This window comes from Stegodyphus dumicola, chromosome 10, assembly GCF_044657685.1.
Source record: "Stegodyphus dumicola isolate Sdum_Otavi_A_Nest chromosome 10, ASM4465768v1".
In the NCBI taxonomy this organism is placed as follows: Eukaryota; Metazoa; Arthropoda; class Arachnida; order Araneae; family Eresidae; genus Stegodyphus; species Stegodyphus dumicola.
Window position 1 is genome coordinate 133,351,478 of NC_140777.1, and position 23,941 is coordinate 133,375,418.

At 31.7% G+C, this 23,941-nt stretch overlaps 1 protein-coding gene across 1 annotated transcript in view; it reads left to right on the forward strand.

Annotated features, from left to right (window-relative positions):
* Positions 1–6,109: 6,109 nt before the first annotated feature.
* The window catches only part of LOC118191739 (OTU domain-containing protein 7B-like), a 70,754-nt gene continuing 52,922 nt past the window's right edge, over positions 6,110–23,941 (forward strand). The window contains exon 1 of the mRNA XM_035362581.2: positions 6,110–6,237. The gene's annotated coding sequence lies outside the window, so the exon portion shown is untranslated. The remainder of the gene's footprint in view (positions 6,238–23,941) is intronic.

Here is a 23,941-nt window from a genome sequence, read left to right on the forward strand (position 1 = left end):
TACTTATTTTTATTTTTTGCCTTTTAGGGGTTTCATTCTGTCCATCAGAATATATAAGTGAATAGTAAAAACTGATGTTGAGAGGATGAAGGATAATTGAATTTCTGTTAAATTATATTTAACAGTACATATCTAAAAAAATAGAAATTTAATACAGATCTCCACTTTGCAAAAGAACAGCACTGCTGTAAAATCTTTAATAAGACAAAATGGTAAAAAGTAATGAAGCAGCTAAAATGAATTTATATAGAAAAACTAACCTTTATTAAAGGATATTATATAGAATACTTTTTTTTTTAAAAAAAAAAGGACAGCTATTAAATCATCATTGGCATTTATTTCTGTATGGTTAGCTTCTGTGCTTATGTTTCAGAATATGATGCTAATGTCTGAAATGTTGACTCATACCTGATACTCTGAAGAAACTTATGGAAATGATTCACCACGAAAATTTTATCCAAATGAAATCATGAATGTTTAGGAATACGCAGAGCTAAAATGTCTTACAACTAGTCCGAAGACAGTATGAGAATTATAATAATCTGCCTGGGGAAAATCTTAAAGCTGATAATGTAACCAAAGTCATAGGTAAGGTTTTCAGTGCCCAGCTGAAGTTTTCGCACCCCCTTTTGTTTGCTAAGAACGGAAAATATTTAATTTTAAAATTTAGTAACATCAGTTTGGCTCCCCTTGGGGGGAGGCAAGGGACAGATGTCCACCCTCACTCCCCTCTAGCAATGCCCCAGGAGGTAACAATGAAAAGAATGTTACATGTGAACCACCATGCAAGGAGACCAATTGTCCTCATTTGGTAGATTCTGTCCTTCTTCAAGAAGTGTCCTCCCAACTGTCTTCCTTTTCAATATTTTACAACTAATCTGTTTATCTCTGTATTAGTTAAAGATGCTGCTTCGAAATGTTACACGTCAATGGTCATGTGATGGTGCAGTTCGAAGAAACATGATTATAAAATGCACAGACAACACATTCTGGGCATATCAAAACATCACGCAGCCACACTTGTCATGCACCTCACACTTTTGCGCACTTTACTTTGTTTAATTTAATGTGTCTATAATATTATAGTTCGCATTTACATCTGATGCAAATACAAATTTCCTTTCACTGTATAATTATTATACTCTGAGTATAATAATTGTGACAATATACTTGCAGAAGACTTGAAAAATGCAGTATTTGTAACAGTTTTATCTGAGGCATCGAATCATAATGAAACAAAATTGTATCCAATAATAGTAAGATATTATAATGTTAACAATGGCACTCACATAAAAATTTTTAATTTAAAGTCTATTGAGGGCGAAGAAATTTTGGTGAACCATCTATACAGAGTAATAAATGAAAACAATTTGAAATATAAAGTTGTTGCACTAACAGCAGATAATACAAATACAAATTTTGGTGGGAAAAGATGCAAAAGGAGTAAATAATGTCTATGAAAAATTACCAGATTTACTCTAAAAGAAAACACTAGGCATAGGTTGTAATACACATATTTTGTCAAATGCAATAAACATGGTATCATCTGCCATGCCAATTGATGTAGAAGTAATAATAACAACAATTTATTTGTATTTTAGTCATTTTACGGTTCGTGTGACTGCTTTAAAAAAATTTTGTAAAGACGCAAATGTCCTGCTTTGTTCACTTTTTGCCCTCTTTTTCACTGTAAAAAGAAAAGGGTCACCTTCATTAAATAATTTTCTTATAATATAAATGTTGTCCTTTTTTAAAATCATATCAATTTCTTAAGAAATAAAACATAAATAAAAGAAACAATCATATGATGAATACATAGATTATGTAGATAGAAGTACATGTATATTCGGTGTAAAAAAATGAGTCCATTGGAAACTGTAAAGGAGATGGCAGTGAAAATGTAAAGTGAGTTGTGAAATATCTGGTTGTGCAAGATATAGGAGACAGGTTGAAGACCACTTATTAATATCTAATTATTTGAATCTATAAGATCACTATGTCTATAATTTAGGTGCCCAAATGGGTCAAAAAGTTAAAAATTTGTTACACTTTGACTAATGTTTAGGATACTAGCTGTTAAAATTGATATCTGCAGATACTTCCTTAAGACTGTTGGTTTCCTTGTTTTTCCTGTTACATCATAATTGGTCCTACTTTTCAGCAGGTATTATATGAAATAAATGTTGCACCATAATTCTGCTTTCCAACTTTCTTCATAAAAGTGAAAGGATGTAAAAAAGAACAACTTTTTAAACAGAAACAGTAAATTTTACATAAGCTGCAATAATAAGTGTAGTTAAATATAGTAATAAGCAATAAAATCTATATCTAAAATTATCTAACATTCTTGCATTCAAAATTCTTTAGTTTTTAGTCATCTAAATTTTCTCAGTAATTTGCCGATTACGCCCTAATTTTTAAATAAAGATAAAACAATTGATATCTAAGACACTACTTAACAGTCTTACTTTTATTTTCAAAGAAAATATATCTATACTTTTTGCAAATATGCAGTTTTACGATTGCAAGGACAAATATTGTAGAAATCAATAAGGAATCTCTGCATTGATGAACTCACATAATTGTTCATTATATATAAAAACAAATTCTGTTAACATGAAAATATATATGTGGACAAGTTTTTTTTACATACACAATTCTTTTGACCTAAATATTTATTTTTGATTGATTTCAAAGGTTGCAATCATAAATATTCCACATTCATTACATAATATATAAAAACAAATATTTGAGAAAATGAATAATAATTGCCTTCCTTAAATCTTTTAGGGAAATATGTTTTTAATACAATGTCAGGTTTCTTTTCATAATACAGTGGACATATTCAACAAAGAGTTAACAGAGCGTAATGTTCGGAAAAAACTTGCTTAGCAAAACAATCCATTATACAGTTTTTATAATATTTCAAAGATTACTCCACTTGACAATAAAAACGTAATATAATAAAACGTATCTCTCCATTAAATCAGTAATAAATAAGTATCTCTCCATTAAATAGATAATAAAATATAACACAGATTTCAATCTGATTTCATAAATTTCATGCATTTTAAAAACTACTGCACACTCCAAATATTATATACATATATGCCAGAAATATATATTTCTATTTGTGTATGTACGAAGAAATAATGCATGAGTAAAATCACATATCTAATGCATTTTTTGAGCAGACTGATTAGTTTTAATGCACGCGTATGTATAATGATAATCTTAAATTCTTGCTACAAACTATACCACTAAAGAGAAGAGTCGTAAATATTTTATAAAAACTTCCCCAAACCCATTCACATGGCAATTACAACCTTTGATTACAACATACGTAAAAGTATGATAACAAAAAATAACCAGTACGGCGATAAATAGCCAATTACAATAACCCTTCATTCGTCAATAGCACTCGTGTGTCGAGAGTATTTGCCCTGAGGCCGGTAAATATCCGGGTAAGCCTCCTTCGTCGGGTCTCAGATATCAGACAGATTCTGGGTGTCGTGGAGGTAGGATTAATCATGATCAGTAAAATACGGTAAAATATTTCCATGGAGTATAAAGATGTACTTCACGAATATTTCTTATTTTGTAGAAATTTAGGATATTTTAGAAACCTTGCTGCTACGTCTATATAAGAGATTAGAGACATCGCCAAAGCAAAGATCTTGGTTGCCATGCTCAACATTTATCGCTCATTAGGCTCAAAATGCAAATTTGAATAAGATGTTGACATTTACATTTCCTTTAACTTTTACATGAAAAACTAGCATTTAAATGTTGTTTCAAGTCAAGGTTCTTCTACGGACCTTGGTTTCAAGTCTAACTACCTGACAATGGAAATTAAATTCAGAAACAGTCATATGTTTTAGAACAATGCCCTCTTAAATACTTTTTTGTTTTTTTCTGCGGGTTTCACAAAGGTACAGTTCAATATGTACCTGTAACATTTCTGAATTTGGTTGAAAGTTCTTTCAACATTCTGTCACGTCGTCCGTGACCAGTATTCAAATGATTTTTCATGACGTACAGGAAATAACTCAATGACCGGGACGTAATCTGTATAGTACTGACTAAGGCACTGACGCTTTTTTTAACAGGATAAATGAATGAACCTTTGTTTTCCACAAACATCATATCCGAGTGATTCAGCGGCCAGTAGTCCCACAGTTCTTTTTTCGTAATTATTTCGGCATTTTTTAACTTCTGACAAGTAGTTTCGGTTCTTCGAAACGGATCGAAAATGTATTTTGTACTTTGCCGATTTGTCATTTGGCATCTTATAAAATGCCTAGGAAATGCGGGAAATATCAAGGAGGTTAGAATAGAAGGAGGGAGGGTTCGCAGTTTCCTCCACTATCGGGGAATGAAACTCCACGGAACAAGCGGCGTCCATGTTTGTTACTTCAAAACATTGCAATACGGTAGTGGAACGTACGTGTTTGTAAGCTGTTCTATGCATGAATTTTCCAGTAAAAATATGTTAAATTTATAATGAAATGCTTCGCTATTGTTAGTTTTTTGTTTTAAAGTTATAAAGGTGATATCTGTAATTTACTAAGTACAGAAAATCATTAAGAAATATTTCGAAATCTAAATGCATGTGCATAACATTAAAGCCTTTACAAATTATGTTTCTGCATAATTTCAAGAATTTGTTTAGGTTTTATTAGCAACTTCTCTGATATACTTTCCAATTGTTTCTTTAAGAAGTGATATTTCTGATTTATTCGCAATATTATTATAATTTATTAAAGAATCATTTTTACCTGAAATTAATAGCAGATAATTATCTAAAAAAATGGTAACATGTTGCTTTTTTTTTTTTTTTAAATGAAAGTTTTAAATAGATTCTTTTCACAATCAACAACCTTATATCAACAAGAAAATAAATCTTAATAAAATAAAACAGATTTATGGGAATTCAATGATTTCAGTTTATGCGCGTTTCATATTTATGAATCTCAAAGAAATTACCTTGAATTAAACTGAATTACAGAAATATACCTATATAAATTTTTGGATATATCTTTTCAAATGTTCAATTGTGTAAATATTTTACTTACGTTTATCGCTATACTGCTCAGAAATTTGTAAGCTTATGCAAAAAACATTTTAACAACAGAACAGTTTATCTTGATCAAATGCACAAATTATATTCGTAACAGTTCACAAAACTTAAGAATGAATAATAATTAATACATAAGGAAAAGCGTTGCTTTATTTAACACCTTTACAATTCATAAAAATAGTAACAATTGATTTCTTACTTTTCATGAAAATTATAAAACGAATTATCTAAGCGTTCAAATTATACAGCAAGCATATAATCCTAGCATATATCATTGTATGTTAAGGAACGAAGATACCAGCTGTAAGCAAAAGCATTAAAATGTATTGTATTTAACATGTTTCGATTATTATTAAGTCTTTTTTGTCACATCTGGAAAGAAAACAACATGACATTGTGACATTTTTTTAACATATTTATGAAATTACATAACAAAAAAGAAAATACTTACGAGTGAACAGTAATCCCAGGAATATTTTTCGAAAATCTATTTGTGCATCCATATGCAATATAAGCAGACATGCTTCAAAAAGAAAAGGAAAAAAAAAAAAAAAAATGTTACAATTACAGACTTCCTTGCACAAGTCACAGTGATAACAGTAACATGGCCACCAAGCTTCACCGTTTGAGTTGAACCTTCCCTCCTTCTATTCTAACCTCCTTGGGAAATATGAATCGTTTCATGCATTGCAGGTTAAGTTGTTTCTTATTTTGTAGAAAGTTTGTACGCCAAAGTTTGGAATCCAGCACTGCCTAGAATGCTGGATTCCAAACTTTGGCGTTTGCAAGGAAGACCCTGGAATACGACGGATGGTGCCAAGAATACAATGAGTTAAATTTTATCTCTTATTTACAAATCAGTGAAATATTTAATAAAGATTAAAATTTGTGCCATTCGTTATTAGATTGATTCTGTATTTAAGGAGTCTTCTATATTATGTTAATAAAACTTAATTTGGAAACAATCATTTTCTAAGGGTCATTTCTTGTTAGCATTTTACAGCTGGCAACAGTTATTTTAGAATTTAAATGGATGCTAGGGTGATGGATTGTACGGTGATGTCCCTTTAATGTAGACTTTTGTGTTAAAAATTTATTTATTATATTATAATCATAACATATCTCATTGCCTTAAATATGTTAATCGCAGAATTCAGGTAATGTCCTTACTTTTTTTTTCTCCTTATTTACCGAAATAAAAGATTTATCATTTTGCATATCAAAACATTTCCCGGTGCTGTTATTTATCATTTTGAAATGCTTATTTTTATTTAAAACCAAAACTGTGGCTTTAATACATTTTGTCTTACGTAACCAGTTTACATTTTTTTTTTCTCTGCAGTGATTTATTGGTTTATTTAGTTATGGCAAAGCACACTAGAGCTATCTGCCTAAGGGTAGGGATGCCTTCGTGGAGGACTTTCTAAGGGAAACTGGCTCATATACACGTTACACATGGGGAAAATCATGTAGTGATTTATTTAAAAACGTATAAATGCTAAAACGGGTTTTCATCCGCAGAGAACCCGTTGGCGCCGTTGCATTCTTACTCGCCAAGCTCGCGGTTCATCGACGATGAGCCGAGCCGTAAACGTGATTTTTAGTGCATGTAAATTCAAGTTAGCTGATAAAACAATATATTAAGCATATGGTAGTAAAAATTCACAGATAATATGCATGTAGATGTAAAAGGGTTAAACGTGATATACGAAAATAAATTTGTATTAAATTCAAGTTAGCACAGAAAAGAATATATTATTAAGCGGTTGATCTTTACAATATGGTAACTGGTAGTTTGGCGACATTTTGGAGGCGATAAAGGTTACTACCTGGGACTTTGGTAATAATGTGAGCAGTACTCAGTTCCGATTACGCATTATTTTGTGTGAGGGAATGGACAGATCATGGGATATGTCATGTGATATTAATGGACCAATTACGGTTCTTTAATCGGAAAAGGGGGGAAATCGGGAAAAAATCTGGAAATTTTGTATTTGGCTTTATTCTGTGTTGTGTGAAACAGTGTTCGTGAATTTTTGGATCCCATGGCCGTAACTAAAGAAAAGTTTATCGGACACGTAATCAAGATTCTGAAGAAGATAAGGTAAGTTAGTATTTTTAATTATTTGAGGATATTATTTTTATGCATTGTTCTAAATGTAAGGTGGAAGTAAAGGAATTTGGTATTATTGGGAAAATTGATGAATTCGTTGGTGACGTTTATAATATAATCGATGATTTAGAGGTAAAAGTTTTTGGATATTTTATTTATTTTATATGTGGAAATGTTCATATTTGGAAAGGGTAAATACTTTTTCGCGATGAGGTAATTTCATATATGTTCTTTTTACCGGGTTTAAAGATTGAGAAAATTGTCATGTATTTTCGTGAAATTTTTCTAATTTATGAGAAAAAAGCAGTGTACATGGATATGGTGAAGAGTGTGCGCAATGTCATTTTTGTGCAATTCTGGGATGTTTTTTTAAGTAAAAATAAGTCGACGTGTACATGGTTTAGTGATATTTTAATTAAATGATAGTTATTTTGTGAATTTTATGTTTGTAGGAATTTGGTATACGTTTAAGTTGAAGTAAACGTGCATGGAAATAATTTAAATATTTGATACTAAGTATTTGTAATGCTTGCGGTATGAATTCGTTGGTGACGTGTATAATGTAATAGATGATTTAGAGGTAAAAGTTTTTGGATATTTTATTTATTTTATATGTGGAAATGTTCATATTTGGAAAGGGTAAATACTTTTTTGCGATGAGGTAATTTCATATATGTTCTTTTTACTGGGTTTAAAGATTGTGAAAATTGTCATGTATTTTCGTGAAATTTTTCTAATTTATGAGAAAAAAGCAGTGTACATGGATATAGTGAAGAGTGTGCGCAATGCCATTTTTGTGTAATTCTGGGATGTTTTTTTAAGTAAAAATAAGTCGACGTGTACATGGTTTAGTAATATTTTAATTAAATGATAGTTATTTTGTGAATTATATGTTTGTAGGAATTTGGTGTACGTTTAAGTTGAAGTAAACCTGCATGGAAATAATTTAAATATTTGACACTAAGTATTTGTAATGCTTGCGGTATGAATTCGTTGGTGACGTGTATAATATAATAGATGATTTAGAGGTAAAAGTTTTTGGATATTTGATTTATTTTATATGTGGAAATGTTGATATTTGGAAAGGGTATAAACTTTTTCGCGATCAGGTAATTTCATATATGTTCTTTTTACCGGGTTTAAAGATTCAGAAAATTATCATGTATTTTCGTGAAATTTTTGCAATTTATGAGAAAAAAGCAGTGTACATGGATATAGTGAAGAGTGTGCGCAATGCCATTTTTGTGTAATTCTGGGATTTTTTTTAAGCAAAAATAAGTCGGCGTGTACATGGTTTATGTGTATGTGTTATTTTGAAAAACGCGTAAGGAGTATGGTATTGTGCACTTTTTCCCACTTTTGCAGTGAATATTTGTCATGATTAAGCAGTTTTGTTAGATAAAATTTCTAGCATAAGTGTAATTCGGCTAGTAGATTGTTGGAAGAAGTGTTCAGTAGATAAAAAGAAAAGAAACATGTGTTTACTTCGTGAAGACAAAATGGCGGCGAGAAAAAAAAAATAGAGGGTTGCTGTAAAAGAGTTGGTCGCCAAATTTTCGCGAAAAAATCGCCAAGTTACCATAATGTAAAGATCAACCTATTAAGCATAAGACAATATATAAGCATTTATAACGGAAATAAAAATTCATTTAAAAAATACAAATTAGTATTAATATACAGAAATTAACCGGTTAAACGTGATATACGAAAAAAAAATTTGTCTTAAATTCCAGTTAACACAGAAAACAATATATTCTTTACACCAGCAGTTGTTTGCTAATTTTGATGACCATGGTGATGCATTAAACTATTCTGTCATCTTAGATAATCAATATTTTTTTATTTCAATTTAATCATCTATTTATGCCACACCTGCCATCCTCTGAAATGTTATTGTTAGAAAAGCATTAACAGTATTTTATCTTGTTAAAATTTTACGCCATAAAAATTGCTTTATTCTCATAATTTTAGATGACAATAACCAATAATAAAAATAAAAGCATTACTTAATTATTTAAAATGCACATGCACATTTTTGCGGTCTACGAAAACAAATTATTTTAGATTTTGAAAACCTCATGGTTCTTAGAGCTGTTAATAATTAAGAACACAATGTGAACAGCCGTGTTACAAATTAGCATTTACCCCTCCTTTCATCCCGAACCGAGAACCGGCATCTATCTACGAAAATATTTCTATCTATTCGTTGTTAAAAAATTCAGAAAAAATAATAATAAATAAGAGAAGAATAATATAAATCTGCAAATGTGAACAACGACAGTCTTAATTCAACAAAATAAACGCAAGAGGAATGGTTGCAATCTTTGAACAAGCGAATGGGATAAATCCGAAGGGTTACCAAGTTAGAGCTATTATCGCCAAAGTTGGCGATGGTTACATTTACCGGGTTCTCTGCGGAAGTGCTTCCGCTAAAACTGTATTACTTCAGCAAATTTGCGTAATTAGGCGATATCAGAGTAAAACTAAGCCAAATCTATAGCTTCACTGTCAAATCATTTCTGCATATTATTAAGCATGTCTTAGAATTCTTCATGTGTTTTTAATATCTTTTTCTCAGTTCATATTTATGTCATACAAAGTATATTACACGAGATTTGTTGTTATTTTTTTTGTTTAAAGTAGTTCATTAGTATGCATCTGATATGTTCATTTCATATTTAATTTAAAGCGAACTGTTGTAAACTTTTTTTATCGTATGAAAAACCTGAGCATTGAAGTTGAAAAATTGAACAGTTTTTTTTAAATATCAAGTCTAAAATAAGGATTTCAGTATAGCTTAGTTTATAAAATAAAACATATATAGCTTACAGTTGATAAAATTCTCATTAACTGTAAGGTATTTCGGTTTAAATTATTCAATTAACTCCCTACTAATATCAATAACAATTCTAGAATATTTTTAATTAAAATTTTATTTTTGTTTGTGAAGAATAGAATTTAGGTAGTGAGCTCTTCTGATATTCTTTTTGTTTTGGTAAGAAAAGTTGTTTTCGCCTCCTTTCAAACATTGTACAGTCAAAAGTCGTAAATTCGGACACCCATAATCTGGAATGATCTATAATCCGGACCTCAAAGCTACAAACTTTCTGCGCATGCGTCGCGTTGATGCATGCACGTAAGACCTTTACGGCTGCGAATATGCGTGTGCACAGTGCAAAATACGTTTACGAATGCGCGTTTAATGTATAACGGATGGTATAAGGTAAGAATTATCTAATTCAGTTAATGTTGCAGATTGTGTTGTTCCTTAATCTTCGAATTAGATCCGGCTTATTACATTTTGCAGACTGTCAGAGCAATTTTATAAAAGTAAGATTGAACTTTCGATTATGCCAAATAGAATTTCTGATATATAAATTTACTAATATGTAAAGGATCTACAAAGCGAAAGTATGTTTCGAAGTCCATTAAACAAAAAGTGGAATTACTGCGAAAAATGGATAAAGGCATATCCTTTGTTTCTTAACCATTCCAAAATCTGTTTATCAATTTCACGCTGCTCTGCGGCGGAAATGGGGACAACCTGGCGCGTGATGAATTGGAAGTTGATTTGTCAGCACTATCCTTATCTTCAGGGCAGATGTTTTTATTTTATTTGGCTTATAATTCCTTACTAAATGTAGTACAGTCAAAAGTCGTTAATCTGGACTCGTTGGGACTTCGGCAATTCCGGATTATAGATCATCAGTTTAAGTCTGGTAAGATGGCATGCAGAAATTATAAAATTAAAAATATGAAACCATAATTTATGAAATAAAGAACAATTATGATTTAAAGGGTATCAAAATTTGCAAAAAGAAAAAGCTTAATATTTATTTGTTTACTTTGTTAAACATTTCTTTCAATGTAAATTGTTTCAATTCCTTCGTTTTATGTGACAATACTTTCTCTTTAATTCTTTAAGCAGACAGAATTTCTTCTTCAGTTACAAAGTTCCACTGTTCAAGTCCTATAATTAATCAAAATTTTTTTGTTTTCAATAAACTCTTTACTATCGGAAGCTTATAATGACGAGGAATTTGATTTAAATCATATCAAAGACGGAGTACATAGAGATGAAATACTATATGTAGTAAGGAATTATAAGCCAAATAAAATAAAAACATCTGCCCTGAAGATAAGGATAGTGCTGACAGATCAACTTCCAATTCATTGCGTGCCGTGGTGTTAAAGATAAACAAAGTTTAGATAAACAAACGTTAATGTTTAGATAAACAAAGGATATGCCTTTATCCATTTTTTGCAGCAATTCCACTTTTTGTTTAATGGACTTCAAAACATACTTTCGCTTTGTAGATCCTTTACATATTAGTAAATATATATCAGAAATTCTATTTTACATAATCGAAAGTTCAAGCTTACTTTTATAAAATTGCTCTAACAGTCTGCAAAAAATAATAAGCCGAATCCAATTCAAAGGTTAAGGAACAACGCAATCTGCAACATTAACTGAAATAGATAATTAGATAATTTTAGCTTAGCATCTACGGTCTGTTATACATTAAACGCGCATTCGTAAACGTATTTTTCGCACACGCATATTTGCAGCCATAAAGGTCTTACGCGCATGTGTCAACACGACGCAAGCGCAGTAAGTTTGTAGCTTTGAGGTCCAAATTGACGATTTTTGACTGTATTTCATCTCGATGTACTCCGTTTTTGATATGATTTAAATCAAATTCCTCGTCATTATAATTCGCTTCCGATAGCGAAGAAAGTGACACAGACGTTATTGAAAACGAAAAAATTTCGATTGACAAATTAATCGATATTCTTACACAGCAATTATAGGACTTGAAAAGCGGAACTTTGTAACTGAACAAGAAATTATGTCTGTTTATAGAATTAAAGAGAAAGTATTATCACATAAAAAACGAAGCAACTTAAACAACTTACATTGAAAAGAAATGTTTAATAAAGTAAACAAATAAATATTAAGCTTCTTTTTTGTAAATTTTGATACCCTTTAGATCATAATTGTTCTTTTATTTCATAAATTACGGTTTCATATTTTTAATTTTGTAATTTCTGCATGCCATCTTACCAGATTTAAACTGGTGATCTATAATCCTGAAATATCGATAAACCGGAATCGTCGAAGTCCCGACGAGTCCGGATTAACGACTTTTGACTGTATATATGTACACACACTCATACGTTATTTCCTTGTATATATCCTCTGTAACTTTTTAATGACAGATTTTAAAAAATAAAGAAATATTCAATATTTATGTAATTTTCCCTTTTCTAAATAGTTACTATTAAATAATATATCCTAAATAGTCCCCAATAGTTACTATTTTTGTCTTGCTAACAACCAGGGTTGTGGAGTCTTGAGTCGGGTAAATTTTTGGGTAAAAGGAGTTGGAGTCACTAAAAAAGACATCGACTCTGACTCCGTTTTTTTTTTTTTTTTTTTTTTTTTTTTTTTTTTTTTTTAACAGTTTGAATTTGAAATGAAATTAAAGTGAATTGAAAAAAATAATTAATGACAAACTGAGTTAATATTTTTATTTATGAACTATATACATTAATAAACAGTTATTTTCTATTTTGTTGACATATTAGTAAATAAATGTATAAGGGAGCAGGATGGATGTGATATTTGCCATTATTGATTAAACTGATTCATTTAGTTACTAATCTCATTGGTGACTTGAGGCAAGCAGCAAGAACTCCCAAAATTGATGCCATTCTTAGGAAGTGAGCAGGAAAAGGAGCAATGCAATGGAAATGTTTCATGATATAGTAGTTGTTAGGCTTAAGAACTTTTTCAGAAGATGTAAATAACCTCAGAACTGGAAATCCTTCTTTCAACACAGTATATAGCTACAAAAAAGCTTCAATCTGAAGAATTAACTTTAGACAAGAATGTTAGAAGATGTAGATAACCGTAATGTTTCACTAACAGAAAGACTGTGGAATGAGCTTGCAGAACTGGAAACTCATCTTCTTTCTATACCGTATATAGCCACCAAAACACTACAATCTGAAGAATTAACAAGAGGCAAGACTGGAAGAATGCAATATTTGTTCTTACTGAAATGGAGGGTTTAATGCAGAAGGAATCATTTCTTCAATGAAGAAAAGAGAAACTAGTTTGCTAGACAATAAGATCGTGCTGGGTTCAATATATGCAGATACAAAACGCCATCTATGAACTTTCATTAAGAATGAAATTATTCTCAGAACAACTGGAGTATTCAAATCAGGACCACAAACTGCAAGATATTGCATCTGAGTATCATCTTCCATGGATGAATTAGACTTTGAGAAATATTTGGATAATATTGAAAAGGCTAAGGCAAAGCAAATGAAAATAAAGAACCAAGAGCCTTTACATATAAAAATGAAAAAATACAAACAAGATTTATACACAGCCTTTGAAAAAAATAGATAAATAGACAAGACACCTCTTTTAGGACTTACAAAAATCTATCCTGAAAGTTAAAGGAAGTAGAAAAAAAGATATTACTAATGCCAGTTTTTCCATTTCATAATAAATGCTAATTAATATTAAAAATTTGTTATGCATAAATTTTTATCTGTAGCATCTACTACTTCTTTTATTGTCAAAAGTCGTTAATCCGGACTCGTGAGGACTTCGGCGATTCCGGATTATCGATTTTTCCGGATTATAGATCATCAGTTTAAATCTGGTAAGATGGCATGCAGAAATTATAAAATAAAAAATATAAAACCATAATTTATGAAATAAAGAACAATTATGATCCAAAGATGTATCAAAATTTGCAAAAAGAAAAAGCTTAATATTTATTTGTTTACTTTATTAAACATTTCTTTCAATGTAAGTTGTTTAAGTTGCTTTGTTTTATGTGATAATACAGTCAAAAGTCGTTAATCCGGACTCGTCGGGACTTCGGCGATTCCGGATTATAGATCATCAGTTTAAATCTCGTAAGATGGCATGCAGAAATTCTAAAATTAAAAATATGAAACCGTAATTTATGAAATAAAGAACAATTATGATCTAAAGAGTATCAAAATTTGCAAAAAGAAAAAGCTTAATATTTATTTGTTTACTTTATTAAACATTTCTTTCAATGTAAGTTGTTTAAGTTTTGCTTCGTTTCATGTGATAATACTTTCTCTTTAATTTTATTAAACAGACATAATTTCTTGTTCAGTTACAAAGTTCCGCTGTTCAAGTCCTATAATTGCTGTGTCAAGAACACCTACTAATTTGTCAATCGAAATTTTTTTGTTTTCAATAACCTCTGTCACTTTTCTTCGCTATCGGAAGCGAATTATAATGACGAGGAACTTGTTTTAAATCATATCAAACATGGAGCATATCGAGATGAAATACTACATTTGGTAAGGAATTATAAGCCAAATAAAAACATCTGCGCTGAAGATAAGGATAGTGCTGACAAATCAACTTCCAATTCATTAGGCGCCCACGGTGGAGTTCCACCCGCCGAGCAGCATGAAATTGATAAACAGATTTCGGATTTCAAAACATACTTTCGCTTTAGATCCTTTACATATTAACAAATATATATCAGAAATTGTATTTGAAATAATCGAAAGTTTAAGCTTACTTTTATAAAATTGCTCTTACAGTCTGCAAAAAATAATAAGCCGGATCCAATTCGAAAATTAAGTAACAACGCAATCATCAACATTAACTGAAATAGATAATTAGATAATTTTAGCTTATACGTCCATTATACATAAAACATGCACGCGAAAACGTATTCTGCACTTGCGCACACTCATATGCGCAGTCGTAAAAGGTCTTACGCGCACGCGTAAACGCCCATGCGCATGTGTCAACACGGCGCATGCGCAGAAAGTTTTTAGTTTTGAGGTCCGGATTATAGATCATTCCGAATTATGGGTGTCCGAATTAATGACTTTTGACTGTACTTTCTCTTTAATTCTATAAACAGACGTAATTTCTTGTTCAATTACAAAGTTCTGCTGTTCAAGTCCTATAATTGCTATGTCGAGAATACCGACTAATTTGTCAATCAAAGTTTTTTCGTTTTCAATAACCTCTGTGTCACTTTCTTTACTATCAGAAGTGAATTATAATGACGAGGAATATGATTTAAATCATATCAAAAACGAAGTACATCGAGATGAAATACTACATTTAGTAAGGAATTATAAGCCAAATAAAATAAAAACGTCTGCCCTGAAGGTAAGGATAGTGCTGACAGATCAACTTCCAATTCATTGCGCACCTCGGCTTTCCCTCCCCATCACCGCAGAGCAGCGTGAAATTGATAAACAGATTTCAGAATGGTTAGAGAAACAAAGGATATGCCTTTATCCATTTTTTGCAGCAATTCCACTTTTTGTTTGATGGACATCGAAACATACTTTCACTTTGTAGATCCTTTGGGAGCTCCAGCATCGGAAATTCTATTTGACATAATCGAAAGTTCAAGTTTACTTTTATTAAATTGCTCTAACAGTCTGCAAAAAATAATAAGCCGGATCCAGTTCGAAGATTAAGGTAAAATGCAATCTGCAACATTAACTGAAATAGATAATTAGATAATTTTAGCTTATACCGTTCATTATACATTAAATGCGCAAGCGTAAACGTATTATGCGCATGCGCACAAGCATATGCACAGCCGTAAAGGTCTTACACGCATGCGTAAACGCGATGCATGCGCAGAAAGTTTGTAGCTTTGAGGTCCGAACTATAGATCATTCTGGATTATGGGTGTCCGAAATTACGACTTTTGACTATATTAAAAAAATAAGCTGTACCCATCTTTACCCATCTTTATATGTTTACATATATGCGAAGAAGTCAGAGTCATTGAAATTCCAGGAGTCTGAGTCGGTCATTTTCCTTACCGACTTCGCAGACAATCTGCAAAGGTCAAGAAAATGAAAATCGTCCTTTCATAGTCTAAGTTACAACTACGTAAGAGTTTTAGCCTATAGTTCAAGTAAGGCCGGAGGCTGCTCACATTTTAAAATTAAGTTCACTAAGGGTGCCGTAGCGCCACGCCCGCAGGCGAAATCGAAGAGGTGGCTAGTCATACAGAGAAGAAATTCGTAATTGTTAAATTAATTCACATTAAAACATCATTAAATGGTCGTAAAAATTATGCGTAGGTGCTAGAGCAGTATATCACAACGAGGAACTTCGTCGACTGAGAAGGAGCATGGATACGTGAGAGTAGTTAATGTACATGTGACTGAGAGTCGCAATCTGATTGGTCGATCATACAAAAGTAGTAAATCATTTTTAAACAATTCAAGAGAGTCCATAATTCCTTGATAGCAATTAATTACTTGAGTGAGTCACAAATGGGAAGCATTTCCTGAGTTTAAACACTGTAAAATTAGATAAATACTTTAAAAACTTAGTAAATCTTCAGAGCTATCAAAAGTGGGCGTGAAGTCACGTGGTCCAATCGCAGAGACATTTTTAAGCAGAGTTCGTTAACGATACACTGAATTTGAAAACTCATTTTTTTATACAATAATGCAAAGACCATAACCGGCTAAAAAGTGTTTTAGTTCACAATAGTCCAATGCTTTGCCAAAGCAAATAAGATGATACATATATGTACACATAACACAACACAGAGTTGAAACTTGGTAAGATGAATAAATGTGGGTAAATGCAAGAAATTAAGAAATATTTACATACTATTTACAATAATTACATATTCATCACTTTGGATATTTGTGAATAGATCGTGGTCGTTTAACTGTACCTCTGCAAAGGTCATGACAAACCCTACCAAACTGCCGAACTTTATACGAGTCTAATACAAGAGCAGATCTATCACAACAAAGTAAACATGAACTGACATTCAATGTATGATTTTGCCGAGTCTGCTACAGTTCACCTTCTTTAATTATATACAGATGATTTGAAGCTTGAGAAGCAGAGGCAACAATAAGAATGGGCAAGATTCAAGTTGCAGGGAAGTAAAAATATAGGTATCTTTTTAAATATTGTAATGTTAATGATGTTATGTATTATTGCAATGTAGATTTATTTTAAAGAAATAATATTGTGATAGTTGCCTATGGTTTAGCTATGACTGCTTTTCATTTTTTATCTTCTTTACGTAATCGTTTCCTTCGGAAATGAATTTACTCGCACAACTTTCTGCTCTTGATATTTCGATGATAAAATTAGAAAGGGAAAAGGAGAAAAATATGCAAGGAAATATAGTATTGTTTCATGCGTATAGGTTTGTAATAGACTGAATGCACACAAAATTCATGATTGCTTTATAAAATTTATTTACCAAAAGTAACACTTCACAGTTCTGGAACTTTCCACAAAAGTAGTTGCATAACCCTTCACAGTATCACAGAGTACAATTAGTCGTTACATTTTAAACTACCGTAATTTTGCACGTATGGTCCACAGACTATCTGTGTTTAAAATGCGAATTTTTGAAGCTGCGGACTATCCACCAGTGCGGATAATATGCTGGTAGTTCATGGTTAAAATTGTTGAAATTTAAAAAACACGCTGTCGTGAACTGCCGATGATCAAATATAAAAAAAGCGCGAGATTCCAAGAAAACATTCGTATGTATCGTATCGATAGTAAACCATAGACCATAGTGCAGAACGAATGAGTAGTAGCAAGTAGAGCTCCTAAAATCCAGGCTGGCACATCAGGCGATGCCGGGATATGAGCCAAAGAAAGTCTTGTATGACCACTCACTTAGCGCAACCAGAGTCTTGTATCCCAGTATCCTTCGCACTGCTTTAGCGCAACTGCCGGGAAGGGGAAAAGTAGTTGATGCGTCAGCTCAGTTTTTATAGCCATAGTAGCAAGTACCTGGAGTACGAAAAAAAAGCGTGATTCGTTTACTTATAGCGTGGTTTGGCAACACCGAGTGAGTGGGGTTGAAGGTCACATTTCATTACCACTTATCACGAGGATAGCACGTTGCACAGTATTTTGTCTTTCATCTTCGATAACGTTGATGAAACATCGCCGGAGTTTTACTACTGAGAGGTAGTTGAGAAAGCTGAAAAAGATGGAAGTAGAGAAGCGGGCCATTATTGGTTTAATCCTAGTATCCGGTGCACACGGGATTTGACTACTTTTGGCGACTTTATGATGAGCAGTGAAAACGGGACATACACGATAAGTAGTTAACGGGTCATTCAAAGAAAATATATAGTTAAACATAGTATATACTATGTATATAGTATATATACTATGCGTGTATAGTATATTTATAGACGTTCTTTGGATCATTTTTGGTGTTGGCGATAATTTTCAAAGTAGCGCCAAGGCTGCACCTTATACTAGGATTTTACCCCGTTATTTTGAAGTGGACGAGAAAGCGGTGAGAAATTGGCGCAAACAAAAGGATGTGTTTAAAAAGCATGGGAATATTGCCATATTAAAAAAAACGTAATTTCGGATGTTTAGTCCGCGGACTATCTGACAATTTAAAAAAAATTTTTTATATAAAATCGTGTCTGCGGACTATGCGTGCGAAATTACAGTACTAATAATGTTAAACACATGCAGCGTAAAGCACATCTAAAGAATGAAATTGACCCGGAGATAGCTTAGTACTCTGAACTTAACCTGAACTAACAGCTGAAAGTAGATGCTGTCTTTGGTCTTGCATAGTTTTCACGCGGCGTCCAGATAGCTCTAATACTTTCTGCTTCTTAAAATTACTGGAAGGCATATGAGGGTCAAGTACAGTTATTCAATTTCAGTATCCATTACAGATGTACAGGGCCTGTACCAAGATGTCCCAAATGGTCACAAGTTTGGGGAGTTTTGGCAACAAAAATTAGTGGCCAAAACTGTTGCTAGCTTTTCGATATCTCGCCAAATAAGCAAGATAGCGATTTACTCAATGTTACATAGACTTGCCCCTGTATATTTAATTTTATGCCAGAGCATTGTTTCCCTTAGCTTCGCATGTTACGTTATACAGAAAAATTAAAAATTTCTTATATAATTTCTCTAAAATTATATATCTATATATAAATTGTGTTCCTATGTATAAAGCATTAGTGTTCATTATTAGGAAATTTTGTACTGTAGTAAATATGATGTATTCCAGTATTATTCACACAGAGTTATTACAGTATACTGTGGGAAAACATATAAAGTATTTCACAGTTGTTTAGGGACCAGACCAAAATGTTGCCAAGTTTGGTGACTTGAGCAATTTATCGCCAATTTGGCGACAAAAAATTAGTTATCAAAACAATCAAAAGCTTGGTGATATCACGTCAATTTAGCAAAATAGCTATAATGGTATATGCACTTGCCTCTGTTATTTTTTTGGCATAGATTCACTTTTTTTAGGCATTTCATGTGACATTATCCAAGAGATACTACAATTTTACATATAATTACACTAAAATTATCTACATATACACAAAATTCATAACATTAGATCAATTGACGTTACACCTTGACCTCACTTTTGGCCATTGAGTGGTTGGGGGCTCAATATTTTTTATCTGACCTAAACAATAAGTAAAGCCCAAAAGTATATTTATTTGGAGTAGACTGTCACTCGGCTGATTTTCTTTTGTTTACATAGTAACATGGAAAAGAGAGAGAAGAATTAAGACTCCCAAATATTGTTTTATCTGACCTAAATAATAAGTAAAGTCCAAAAACATATTTATTTGGAGTAGAATATCACTCAGACTAATTTTCTTTTGTTGACATAGTAACATGGAAAAGAAGTGAATTAGATTACCTAAGTTCAGTTAATACAGAAAATTGCACTTTTCCTTCAACTTTTTTATATAAAGTGGCTTATTATGTTGTTCTGTCTATTATTAACAATCTTATCAAAATTACTGTTTTAGTAAATCATAATGTGTCTGTTTTACTCTTTCCCCAAAACTGTGCATCCTTCAATCAGCCCTATGGATATCGGAAATTTGTGCACACTGAAATGCAGATGTCAAATAGTTTTTTAGAAGCCAATGTTGAAATAAGACCATCCAAGAATTCTTGAAATAGTCTTGAAATGACAGGTCTCCAGATATTTTTAAAAATGCTTGGTGTAATTTCTAGTTAGCAACCAAGTTTCATGTTTATGAATCTGAAGGTTTTTCAGTATCACAAGAAAAGGCAAAATTTTTAAATTAATGGATAATGTGAAGAAATGTTAAATCAAGTCATACATTGCAATGACAATACCTCCACCGTCAACTAATCAATGAAACAGTGAAAATCGATGGTATGATTTTAAAATCAGAAGATATCACTTTTGTCATGACAGTTCTGGTTCTAGGACTTTGTACTGCATTTTTAAAAATGTTGGATATTAGTTATAGCAGTTCAATGACAATATCTCCACCTTCAACTAATCAATGAAACAGTGAAAATCAATGGTATGATTTTAAAATCAGAAAATATCACTTTTTTGACTATGTTTCATAATGATGATGGTGATAGCTGTGAATTAAAAAATGTTTCAGATATCAAAAAAAAAAAAAAAAAAAAGATAGGGAGAGAAATTTTGTGATTAATAAAATGTGTGAAGTAATATTTGATGAAGATTATATAATACAAGTCATATGTAGTGATGATAGTGTATCAGTCAATAAATGGAATGGTGAAATATGAATTATTTTTTAAACCAGAAAATATCACAATTTGGGCTTCAAGTTGCATTTTAATTTCATAAGGATGTTATTCAAAGAATTACTAGTTACTTGTTCATCTCTTACCAAATTCCAAACCAGAAAAATATGTTTTGGAAAGGGGGCAGCTATGATTAGATGAAAAATTTGGTTTTCAGGAAAGAAGCCAAACCAAAGCAAAAAGGTTGTATAAAAAATGCCAAAACAAAAAATTGGCCTAGTGGTATAGCTTTAACAGGGAGTAAAGTGAAATTTTTCAGTTAAGAGAATATTAATGTAAAAAATGTAAATAAATGCTGAGAGGACGATATAGCTATGATTAAAGATGGTACACTAGGATCACAGATTATATAATGTCTTCACTATAATGAAAATGCCCTGATCATTGGTCAGTCAATAGGCAACAGAATCTGTAGTATGGTTTTATATCCAGAAAGTTTTGGCTTTGATAGCCAAGAGAATGAAGAAGAGGCTGTTAAGAATGAAAAGAATTTAATTTATTATTTATTAAGATTTTCCACCTGGTCCTTACAGCATTTAATAAACAAACTTTGTAGCTGAACAAGAAATTGTTTTCTATAAAAGTAAAGAGAAGTATCAATGTGAAAAATGAAATTACTTTAACAACTTGCGTTGAAAGAAATGTTTAATGAAGTAAAATAAAAATTAACATTGACTTTTTTGGTAATTTTTTTAAAGATCCTCCCCCCCCCCCAAAAAAAAAGGCTGCATTATTTCACAAACAACCCTTTCATATTTGTATCTGCATGTCATCTTGCTAGATTTAAATTAGTGATCCTTCAATATGCAAAGTAAATGTTTCTTAAATAGTATTTTTAATAATTTCTGTGTAATTATCTTATTAGATTTAAATTTGTAATCTTTAATTAATGATCTGAACTTTCCAGAAATTTCCAGAACTACTGAAGCTCCCTGATGGTTCTGTATCTCGGACTTTATACTATACTTCCCCCCCTTTTTTTTTGGTTAATATGTTTCTGAGTTTGTCTCTTTGTAAATTATGATATGAGGTATGCCTTTTTTCTGTACTTTTTTAGTTGATTAAGATTAAATATGCTTTTGAATTAATTTTGAATATCATCTCCATTATTACCTTGGTTAACAAAAGCGGACAGTATGCGATTTCCCCCCCCCTGATAAGTCTTCTTAAATAAATTTTAAGTGATGGTAAAAAAGATTAGCATTTATTAAAAGTTGCAGCAAGAAATGGGACAAAAAATTTTCAGGATTCGATTGACATACATTTATTTTTTGTAATTGTGTATAAAATTATATTTATAAACTGCCCCTTGCTTTATTATTATTTAGATAGATATGTAATTATAATTTTAAAAAATAGTTTTAGAATAAAAGTAGAAAAATTTTGCATTTGAAGATATTTAGTGCTAAAACATATTCCAGACTTGCAACATCATAATAGAAAGAATAGAAGACAAACACGCTAATGTGACAATCAAAATTGCAATAACAACCTTGTATTTAGCGTACATATATTAATGATCCTTAATGAATTAAATAGATTCATTAAATCTGGAATATGTGAAATCCTGATGATTTGGAATCTCAGACTGTGTACTGTGCTAATTTGATAGTTATGAAAAATACTTATATGTGTTTACAAAGCATTATGGTTATATATTTCAATTCATTCTTAGTCTTCTTAATCTTCCTCTGGTGATGGAAGACCTAAATGTCATTGATTTTCTTGCATACCTCTGTTTCTTTGGGAGTACAAGTTTCAGTAAAATTATCTAAAGTGGTTTACTTCTCAGTTCCCTTCAAGTTGGCCCTGAAGTAGTAGTGGGATAATCATTAAGCAGGTTAACTGTTCTGTTCAGTTCAAATTGCTTAGGATGCTGCTGCTTGTCTATGGCCTGGACCTTTTCCCACTTCATCAAAATGTACTTAGTTGATGATTGCAATAGGCCTTTGTGTTTCTCCTTCTATTCTCAAGAGAATAGTACAGTCAAAAGTCGTTAATTCGGACACCCATAATCAGGAATGATCTATAATCCGGACCTCAAAGCTAAAAACTTTCTGCGCATGCGCCGCGTTGACACATACGCATAGGCATTTACGCGTGTGTGTAAGACCTTTATGCGCACGCGTGTACGCAAGTGCAGAATACGTTTTCGCATTTAACGTATAACGAACGGTATAAGCTAAAATTATACAATTATCTATTTCAGTTAATGTTGATGCTTGCGTTATTCTTTAATCTTCGAATTGGATGCAGCTTATTATTTTTTGCAGACTGTAAGAGTAATTTTATAAAAGTAAACTTGAACTTTCGATTATGTCAATTTCCGATTCTGGAGCTCCCAAAGGATCTACAAAACAAAAGTATGTCTCGATGTCCGTCAAACAAAAAGTGGAATTGCTGCAAAAAATGGATAAAGACATGAAGAAGGTGACAGAGAGGTTAGTGAAAACGAAAAAATTTCGATTGACAAGTTAGTCGGTATTCTCGGCACAGCAATTATGGGACTTGAACAGCGGAGCTTTTTAATCATAATTGCTCTTTATTTCCTAAAATACGGTTTCATATTTTTAATTTTAGAATTTGTGTATGCCATCTTACGAGATTTAAACTGATGATCTATAATCCGGAAAAATCGATAATCCGGAATTGCCGAAGTCCCGACGAGTCCGGAGTAACGACTTTTGACTGTATCTTGAAGGGATGCTGTTTTTAGCAGTATTATAATACTAAGAAATATGTTTACTTTTCTGCTTTATTGTTTGTTTTTGTTTATACGAAGATTATTTTTTATTTACATGTTACTAAGATAAATGCTGCATGTGTAATGTGTGACAGTTTGTGTGTGGCTCGTAATGCAGGGCATTTTTTGGTCTGGGAGCTTATTTAATATCTCATGTGGCATTGCATGAGATAATGATAAAGTGAATGCTGTAGACCACCTGTTATCAGTCTGTGGTCCATGAACCGTAAGTGGTCCTTTGAAGCCTGTTCTTGTCGTTTTCTTAGATTTCCCCCAAAGACAAAAGTAAAATTCAAATTAATTGCATGGGCCACATTATAGATGCAAGTTTAGAAATTACACATGGTGATCATCTGTTATTTTTTCTCCTGAGACTGACAT